Source organism: Prionailurus viverrinus, chromosome C1 (assembly GCF_022837055.1).
Source record: "Prionailurus viverrinus isolate Anna chromosome C1, UM_Priviv_1.0, whole genome shotgun sequence".
Classification (NCBI taxonomy): domain Eukaryota; kingdom Metazoa; phylum Chordata; class Mammalia; order Carnivora; family Felidae; genus Prionailurus; species Prionailurus viverrinus.
Window position 1 is genome coordinate 133,606,983 of NC_062568.1, and position 10,503 is coordinate 133,617,485.

Here is a 10,503-nt window from a genome sequence, read left to right on the forward strand (position 1 = left end):
TGGATGGGTTATCAGATACACCACCCAAGAATTTTTATTTTTAAGTCACCTCAATACTTAACTTATCTGGGCTTACTTTAAGCTTTCTTTAATTCAGAAGACGAGCACAGGAGGATTTTTCAGGACCTTTACTCCTGAGTAAAGGACTTTATTCCTTCAAGGCCAAACGCCTCGTAGCCTCCAATACCTTGCCTCTGGGAGGCGGGCAACATAGATAAAGATTCTTAGGAGGCACGAACTTCCAGTTATAAAATAAATAAATCACAGGGATGTAATGTACAGCGCAGGAAATATAGTCAATTATATTGTAATAACTTTGTACGGTGACAGATGGTAACTAGACTTACTGTGGGCATCATTTCCCAATGTATAAAAACCTCAAATCACATGATGTGCACCTGAAATTAATAGGATATTGTATGTCAACTATACTGCAATTAAAATTTAACTTCCAGAAACAGAGAATAGATTGATCGTTACCAGGGGTTAAGGGAAGTGGAGGAAATGGTGAGATGTTGGTCAAAGTGTATAAACTTTCAGTTATAGGATGAATAAGTTCCAGAGATCTAATGTACAGCATGATGACTACAATTAATAATACATCTTGTATGCTTGAAAGTTGCTCTGAGAGTAGGACTTAGATGTTCTCAACACCACCACCAACAAAAATGAGAACTATGTGAGGTGAAGGTTGTATTAACTAACCTTATTTTGGTAAACACTTCGCAATAGATAAATGTATCGAAAAAATCCCCATGTTGGACACTTTAAATTTACACAGTGTTATATAGCACTTACATCTCAATAAAGCTGTAAAAAAGGAGGAGAAAAAGAAAAAAAATGCTTTCTATAAAATCCATTCTGTTAGGGGCTTGTTATTTTTCATCTCCTTATTTATTGAATGGCTACTGCCTATTAAATATGGGGATACAGTGTTGAAGGGAATGGTTCCTGCCCTTCTGGAGTTTCTAATCTAATGAAAACCAAAAGAAAAATTCAGTTAGTTTAGTTTTCTGTTTATTATATTAATGCTTTTAATATTATTGAGCAAAATGCCTCTTTTCCAGATGTCTCCTTTGCCAAAAGCTAAACACATTTATTTCAAGAAACAGGTGCTGAGCAACTTTCAGCATAATCTGGAAATACTCTCCTTTGTCAGAACAGTGCTATGTGCTGAAATTTAGACCATTAGATCATTAGAAAAATGGGTTCCCGCTGCCTCAATGAAAAGGGATTGCATTTCAATAGGAACTCTGGCCTTTATGTTTTGGAGTAAACAAGTTTACAAAGGAATTAAACTGCATTAGTATTTTGATACCATCTTAAATTATCTATGATTTTTGATAACCAACCAGGAAGATTGGAATGTGACACTGGAATATGAGTCATTTTGTACTTCAAAATGATCGCTGAGCTGAGTTTCTTGTTGTTAATCCTACTCATTATAAGCAGAAACTTTTAGACTATATCCTTATCAAAATCAAGAGAACAAATTATTATAAAGAAGCTAAAATTAAAAAAATAAAAAGCTAAAATTAAGCAGCTGTATTTGATAGAGGTGAAAGGCAGTGAGATCGGAACTTTTATTTTTTTTAGAGATAGAGAGTGGGGAGAGAGAGGAGGAAGAGAGAGAGAGAGAGAGAGGGAAAGAGAGAGAGAGAATCCCAAGCAGGTTCTGCACTATCAGCGCAGAGGCCTGATGTAGGGCTCAATTCCATGAACCATGAGATCATGACCTGAACTGAAATCAAGAGCCAGAGGCTTAACCTACTGAGCCGCCCAGGTGCCCAATCCTGAACCTCTTTGATCCCTTTTTCCCTTGAGAATTAATGAAAGGAGTACGATCCTTTCCCAGAAGAATGTACATGAGCACATACATACAATTATTGTATAAAAGTCCTGAGAAGGTTGTGAACAGCTGACTGGCCTCTCCTCTCTTTCTAAACTCTCCTTCTCCAGACCGCCATGTTCTATGGCAGCTGGTTAAGCGCTGGTTTTATTTTGAACGCTGAACTGCCAACAGTCAGCAATTTCTCTGATCTGAGTAACAGTAGATACAATTACTAGGATATTACCAATTGCTTCAAGTAGGGAATGAAGCAAGATAAAGGTAAAAGGATGCAGAAGACAGAATGCGTGACAAGGAGACAGAGACATGGAGAAGGGGACACAGAGGCAGGAGCTGGCTGATGCTGAGAGGTGGCGGGCTCTTCCAGAAGTCCAGAAGAAGCCCTTGCCTCCCTCAGCAACTGTGAGCTCCTGTGACTGCATGAACTCTCATCTCGCCAGCTTTCCTGACCCCTGGGCTTTTGTGTACCCCTGTGGATTCTCCTCTCTGCTTCTCTCTGCCCAGCTGGCTGGGGGTTAAGGACTGCCCTGCTTCTCTGCCTCCTTCCACTAGGGATGAAGTTTCTACCCCTCCTGCCTCCAGGGCTTCACCAGTTCTTCCCTTTTTAACCGAATAATTAGATTTCTACCAAACCTGTGGTCCCAAGGCTTCTTATCCAGAAGGACCATAGTGAAAAATTAAATGGTCTTTTTTTAAGCTTCATTTTAGGTAGTTACTTGCCTTTTCCCATAAAACACTCTTCTATGGAAAAAAAAAAATTTGCTTTGGGGCACCCGGCTGGCTTAGTAGGTAGAGCATGCAACTCTTAATGTCAGGCTTGTGAGTTCCAGCCCCACGTTGGGTGTAGAGATTACTTTAAAAATAAATAAACAAGGGGCGCCTGGGTGGCGCAGTCGGTTAAGCGTCCGACTTCAGCCAGGTCACGATCTCTCGGTCCGTGAGTTCGAGCCCCGCATCAGGCTCTGGGCTGATGGCTCAGAGCCTGGAGCCTGTTTCCGTATCTGTGTCTCCCTCTCTCTCTGCCCCTCCCCCGTTCATGCTCTGTCTCTCTCTGTCCCAAAAATAAATAAAACGTTGAAAAAAAAATTAAAAAAAAATAAACAAATGAAACCACATTACCAGTAAATAAAAAAAAGTGTTAAAAAAAAACCCCACAACTCTCTTCTGTGGTGTTTTCTAGGTTCATTTTAGCGATTTTCTTTGTACTTTTTTGTTTCTCTCCCTCCATCTCTTTTTTTCCCTCCAAATCTGAGCCATCCTAGAGCTCAGCTTCACCTTTCTGTTTTCTTTACACACCGTCCCTGAGGAAACTGTGAACTATAATGATGTAGCATAGTGTGATGAGAAAAACATGGATTTAAGAAGCAGAAAAAAACTAAACTGTAGTTCTAGCATCGCTGCTGTGCAACCTTGAACAAGTTACTAACCTCTCTGAGCCTATTTCTTCCATGTGAAAAAACTGAGGACGGTCATATCTCCCTGGAATTGTTTTTGTGATGATTAAATGGGATAATATTTGTAAGAATGTGCTTATTTGTAAGAATGTTGCATACGTGATTTCTTGAAATCTCCCTTACAGCAACCCTGTGAGTAGAGGTTGGGCTTGGCCCTGTGGCCAAATGAGGAGCCTCTAGACTTATAAATTTTTTTTTCTTATGTATGTATGAATGTAAGTAAGTAATCTCTATACCCAGCGTGGGGCTTGAACTCATGACCCTGGGATCAAGAGTCACATGTTCCTCCGACTAAGACAGCCAGGCACCCCAAGCGGCTAGATTTTTAAGTCAGGTAGACACCATTCTACTTTCTGCTTCTGTGATTTTTATCTACTCTAGAAACCTCAAAAAGCAGAATCCTGTAGTATTTGTCCTTTTGCAACTGGTCTGTTTTACTTAGCATAATATCCTCAAGGTTTGTCCATGTTGTAGCACATGTCAGCATTTCCTTTCTTTTCAAGGCTGAATGATATTCCATATTACATGTTGAAGGGGAGCAGATTTTACCACCTCAAAATGTGTCTCTTTGCATCATAAGGATTATTTTTGAACTAAAACCATTCAAAACCCAGCAAATTTAGGGAAAAGCTCTTTACTTCCCCTTCAACTGACTAAATATCCATTATAAAGGGGGTCTATAGCAGGAAAGGAACTATTGCTAGAGATAACCTTTTTACCTAGGAAACTTACCTCTGTAACAGGGTTACCTTTGTTTTTCAAACATCTCCTCTGCCTTCCTGTGAATGGTCTATCTTCCCTTCGTCTCTCCAGATCCTTACCTTTTTCCTTAGCTCCACGATCTTATATTTATATTATACAGAAGATATTACCTGGCTGCCCTTTGAGTCTTCATATCTTTATGGGATTCCCATATGTATGCAGTTAACTTTGCTTTTCTCTGCTAATCTGTCTTACATCAATTTAATTATTAGACCAGCCAAAGAATCTGGAAAGGAGGAAGGCAAAATGTTTTCACCCCTTCAGTGTATAGGTCACATTTTGTTCATCCATTCATTGACAGACACTTGGGTTGTTGCTACCTTTTGGCTATTGCAAACAATGCTGCTGTGAACATGAGTGTACAAATATGTCTACATGATCCTGCTTTCAAGTTTTTGGGGTAAATATTCAAGAGTGGAATTCCTTCATCATACGGTAATTCTATTTTTTTAAGTTTTTTTAGATTTATATAAGTAATCTCTACACCCCTCACGTGGGACTCAAATTCATAATCCCAAGATCAAGGGTCACATGCTCTTCCTGCTGAGCTTGCCAGGTGCCCCTGGTAATTTTAAATTTAAATTTTATTTATTTTCTTAAAGGAAATCCATGCTCTAAGGCCTCAATTTTGAAGATGAATCTGGGAGAAGAAGGCTGGCGTCAGGATGTCATTCCTTGGCCACAGATGATAAGAACCTCAATTTCAGGCTTTCGGGAAGGGAGGGAAAAGAATTTGATGAGAACATGGTGCTTAATGTAAGTGAAGGGGGAAGTGGCATTCTGGTTGACTCCTTTTTTTTTTTAATTTTTTTTTAACGTTTATTTATTTTTGAGACAGAGAGAGACAGAGCATGAACGGGGGAGGGTCAGAGAGAGAGGGAGACACAGAATCTGAAACAGGCTCCAGGCTCTGAGCTGTCAGCACAGAGCCCGATGCGGGGCTCGAACTCACAGACTGCGAGATCATGACCTGAGCCGAAGTCGGCCGCTTAACCGACTGAGCCACCCAGGCGCCCCTCTGGTTGACTTCTTTATAGGGTATCTCCCGATTTGGGGGAGCTGGAGCTTATATAATTTTAGCTGCCATCTTTGAGAAAAAGAATGAAAAGCAATGAATAAAAACTTAAGTGCAGGGCTCTGAAAGGTGTTCTTGAAAGTGAGGGGGCCCTTCTCACATACGTGAAAAGAACACGTGCAGTGGGCATCATGTTTATGTGGTCTGCCAACATCGCTTTCCTTTGGTTTGCCTTTGGGTTTGTGCACCTTCCCTCTCTCAGCTCCTCTTTTTGGGAGAGCAGGCCGTTGCCTCCTCATGTCCCACGCCATTTCAGACACCCCTTCTAGACCGATCATCAGAGCTTTTCTTCCTGTGGCCAAGTGATTGTGGCGAAGATGGGTAGGTGACCCAAACCAGGCCAACAAGACTCAGTTCTAGGACTTTTTGTTGGAACTTTTGGGAAACTGTTCTCTTTTTTGTTTTTGGTTTTTTTCATTTGTTTGTTTTTCATGTTTATTTTTGAGAGTACGAGCAGGGGAGGGGCAGAGGGAGAGGGGGACAGAGGATCCGAAGCAAGCTCTGCGCGGACAGCAGCGAGCCTGATGCGGGGTTTGAACTCACAAACTATGAGCTCATGACCTGAGCTGAAGTCAGACGCTCAACCGACTGAGCCACCCAGGTCCCCCGTTCACTTTCACTTTCTTTTGTGTTGTGGCTCCTGAGAGGTTAGGATGCAAACCTGAACCTTCTGGTGGTGTATTTGATCCCAAGGGGAGAGAGTCAACAGAAGAGAAGCAGTATGTGGAGATACTGGCTTGTGAATCCTGTGACTGAGTCCCTGAATCCAGTCATGCCTGAGGGTACATCTTCTCCAACCTTTTCTGAGACATGAGCCCCCTAAGCCCATTTTTTGTCTAAGTCAGTTTGAGTTAGTTTTCTGTCTGAATAAGCAAAATATTCGACTTCCATATCTATTCACCAAAAAGAAACCTGATGGACCCAGCCTGGGTTAGGTCTCCTTGAAACCCATAACTGTGCTTAGGGGGTAAACCCTTTGACAGATCTGCCACATGCCTGCGTCTGTTGTGGAAGGAGGTAGCTTTGTGACTGATAGATTAACAGTATCACAGGAGTGAGTGGTGGGCACTCCTCAAAAGGACATACAGTGTAGCCAAAAAAAAAAAAAAAAAAAAAAGAGCAGATATACCTTGCAAGAGTGATTTCAGATTCTTATGGCATCTAGGAAGTTGATTTTTGAGAAATCCGAAAGCAGGCCTGATTTCAAACCCCAATTCTGCTCTGTATTCACTGTTTGACTTTGGCCAAGTTGTATATCCTTTCTCCCTGAATCTTAATTTCTGATTGTTAATGTAAATAGATAATATTTGCCATCACAGAATTGTTGTGAGTGGTATCTGTGAGCTGACCACATATAATTTATCATCTAAACAGGGACACTTTTGAGAGTGAAAAGGAACGCTACTAAGGAGACTTACCGGGACTGGATGAGATAAAAAATATTAGTAGTACCACATTTCACTCTCAAAAGCGTCCCCATTTGGGTGATAAATTATAAGATCTCACTGCCCATCATCCATTGCTAATACTGATTAGTACATGCTAGGTGCTGAAGTCTTAGCCTCCTCTGAGCCTTCTAGGGTCCCCTCTGCCTTTCATACAACTGACTGATGCCTTCATAGTTCTTTGTACTTCTGTATTGTGGATGTATAGGATGTATTCTCCAAAACATTTGTTATGATCGTTCCGGTGGCAAGATATGTGACAATATGATCTACAGATTTGTATCTGTGAAAGAATCTTTTGTTACAACTTCCCCCCAACTGCTTAACGTGGGAATTTGGAAAGGTAGCATTGACTTAAGAGCATTTATTTCAGTTCAAAGTGTTCTGCATATTAAAGGCAGTTCCAGCTAAAATGCTTAGGATTGCTGGGACACACCCTGGAAGTTATTTTGTAATGTGAAATTTTACTTAAACCTTGCTGACACATTCTGTTGCTAGAAGTTGGTCAGGATTTTCTAAATCCATCCTGGGAGGGATAAGTTAGAACACAAAATATGGGCAAAAGATTGAACAAACACTTGACGAAAAAGATACACAGATGACAGGCACATTAATTTTTTTAATTCACTTAATTTAGTTAAAATTAAAACTATAGTGAGGTACCACTTCACACCTATTAGAATGGCTAAACTTAAAAAGATTGATCATACCAAGTGTTGGTGAGGATATAGAAGAACTGGAACCTCTCTCTCTCTCTCTCTCTCTCTCTCTTTTAATTTTTAAAAGTTTATTTATTTATTTTGAGAGAGGGAGATAAAGTGCACGCACATACGCTAGCAGGTGGGAGGGCAGAGAGAGAGGAGAGAGAGAATTCCAAGCAGGCTCTGCGTGCTGCCAGAGCAAAGTCTGACATGAGTCAGAGGCTTAACTGACTGAGCCACCCAGGTGCCCCATCTTGCTGATGGGAATGCAAGGTGGTACAATCACTCCGGAAAAATTTAGCAATTTCTTAAAAAATTAAACATATACCTTTCATATAACCCACCCATTCTATTCATATTTATCTGTGAGAAATGAAAGCATATGTCCATAAAAAGGCTTGCACGTGAATATTCATACAGCTTTACTTGCAATAGCCAAAAACTAGAAACCCAAATATTCAACAAGGGAATGGATATGTACACTGTGATATACCCTTACCATAGAATAATACTCAGCAATACAAAGAAATGAACTATTGATATATGCTACCACATGGTTGAATCTCAGAGTAATTTTGCTTAGTGAAAGAAGCCAGTTAAAATGGAATACACAAGGTATGGTTCTATTTACATAAAATTCTAGGAAATACAAACTGATGTGAGAAACAGAAAGCCTGTCAGTGGTTGCTTGGTCAGGTAGGGTAGCAAAGAGGAGAAAGAGGAAGGGTTACAAAATATCTACTGTTAGGTACACAGTGGCATCCAGTATACTTATATTGTTTTGTGACTATCATTGCTGTCCATTTCTAGAGCTTTTTCATCATTCCAAGTGAAAATTCTATACCCATTAAACAATAACTCTCATTAAACAAAACTCACCTTTGTCTGTAGGATTTTCATAACAAAATTGAATATAATTCTTGAACATTCTACAAGGAATGACTTTATTTATTTATTTATTTATTTATTTTTCAATATATGAAGTTTATTGTCAAATTGGTTTCCATACAACACCCAGTGCTCATCCCAAAAGGTGCCCTTCTCAATACCCATCACCCACCTGCCCCTCCCTCCCACCCCCCATCAACCCTCAGTTTGTTCTCAGTTTTTAAGAGTCTCTTATGCTTTGGCTCTCTCCCACTCTAACCTCTTTTTTTTTTTTTTCTTCCTTCCCCTCCCCCATGGGTTTCTGTTAAGTTTCTCAGGATCCACATAAGAGTGAAACCATATGGTATCTGTCTTTCTCTGTATGGCTTATTTCACTTAGCATCACACTCTCCAGTTCCATCCACGTTGCTACAAAGGGCCATATTTCATTCTTTCTCATTGCCACGTAGTACTCCATTGTGTATATAAACCACACTTTTTTTTATCCATTCATCAGTTGATGGACATTTAGGCTCTTAAGGAATGACTTTTAAGTAGATTAACATGATTATGTGGCACCTGGGTGGCTCAGTTGGTTAAGCTTCTGAGTCTTGATTTCTGCTCAGGTCATGATCTCATGGTTGTAAGATTGGGCCCCCTGTTAGGCTCTGTGCTGAGTGTGGAGCCTGTGTGGGATTCTCTCTCCCTCTCTCTCTACCCCTTCCCTGCTTGTGTGTGTACCTCCTCTCTCTCTCTCTCTCTCTCTCTTAAATAAATAAATAAATAAATAAATAAATAAATAAATAAAATGATTGTGATCTTATGTTTTCCATCTCCACTGTACCTCAAATCTGGCCGCCATTTCCCACACTCCAAAAAAAAGTGGGTGAGGTCTTGTCGATGACACATGGCCACTATCACACTACTGGAAAAACAGCCCAAACTGCTTGTCTTGCTAATTGTGGGTCAATTGTGTCATTTGTGTGGGAAGAATGACTTAATTATCATTACTACCTACTGTCTAAATTAGCAAATCATACATAAATCATTCACTTTCCTCCCTATTAGCCTCCTTCACCTTCCCACTCCCTACCCCCAGTCTTTCGAAAGTCCATAGCAGTTTTCTGTGGGTTTTTTTTAAAAGTGCCTCCTGGAAGGATGGCTCACCTGTGGTGAGATGTTCGTTGTCTCCTCCTGATTCTATGATCTCTTTTGGCACAGTAGCCGGTATTTGGTAAACAAAACTCTTATACTAGGATCTCAGGGGTTGAAACATGTCCTAGGTGTGCTCAGGAAAGTGATGGCGAGGAGGTGAAGCTTTAGAGATGGGCAGACCTTGGCCAGGATACTTAGGTCTCTGAGTTTCATTTTTCTCATCTCTACAACGGATATGATGTCTACCTACCAGCTGTTTGTGGGGGTAAATGAGATCATGTTTGGAAGACGTCTAGTACAGTGCTAGGAGCTTAGGCGAACGACGAAAGTTATGTTCCCTTCTTCCTATTTATTAAGTTACTTTGAGATCAGAGGAGAGAAAGTGGTGGGTAGGAAGCAGAACCATGAAAGAATGGAGGCCGCTTCTTGCCCAAAGGAGGATATTTCTCTCTTGTACAAAGGTCTCCTATTCAAAGAAGCCGCTAGATTAAAAAAAAAAAAAAAAAAAAAGTTGAGCAACAGCCACCTGGGTTTTTGGACTGAGTTTCGGATAAAGATGCTTGTAAAAAGGAGCTGGTGCGAATCCAGAAAAAGATTTGAAATGCCCCAGGCTTTGCCATGGCACAGTCCCCAGTTTTTTCCGCACTGCATTTAGAGGTTTAAAGACAGAGTGAGCTCAAATTTGGCCCAAAGCCTCGACTGTTCCCTTGGCGGCCGCGGGGTAGAGGTCAGACCAACAGGTGTGGGAAGCTTCGAGGTAGAGAGCAAGGAGCAGGTGTCAGAGGAGGGCCCGCCCCCCCCGCCCCCCCCCCCGACCCCCTTTCTCTGGCACAGGGGCTCCAAGGCTGCTCGCAGTGTTCCCAGCAGCGGGCGGAGGAGCCCTGCCCGGTATCTGGGGCCCCGGGCCGGGAAAGAGACGCTGGTGGGCTTCCCGCCCTGGGCCAGCCCCGAGCGCAGCGGCGGATGCCTGGAAGTTGACGTGCATTCTGGGTCGCTGGGAAGCCCCTAGGCGCCCGAGGGCCGCTGTAGTCCGCCGGCCGGCCTCCGCCCTCGCCGCCCAGCCCCGGCCGGGCAGGGAGGAGGGGCCGCCTCGCCGCGAGTCTCCTTGGCGTGAGGACGAGGGCGGGGGCCCGAGACCCGCGCGGGAGACAGCGCAGCGCCCCTAGCCCTTCGGTTGGTCGGCCCGCCCCCTCGT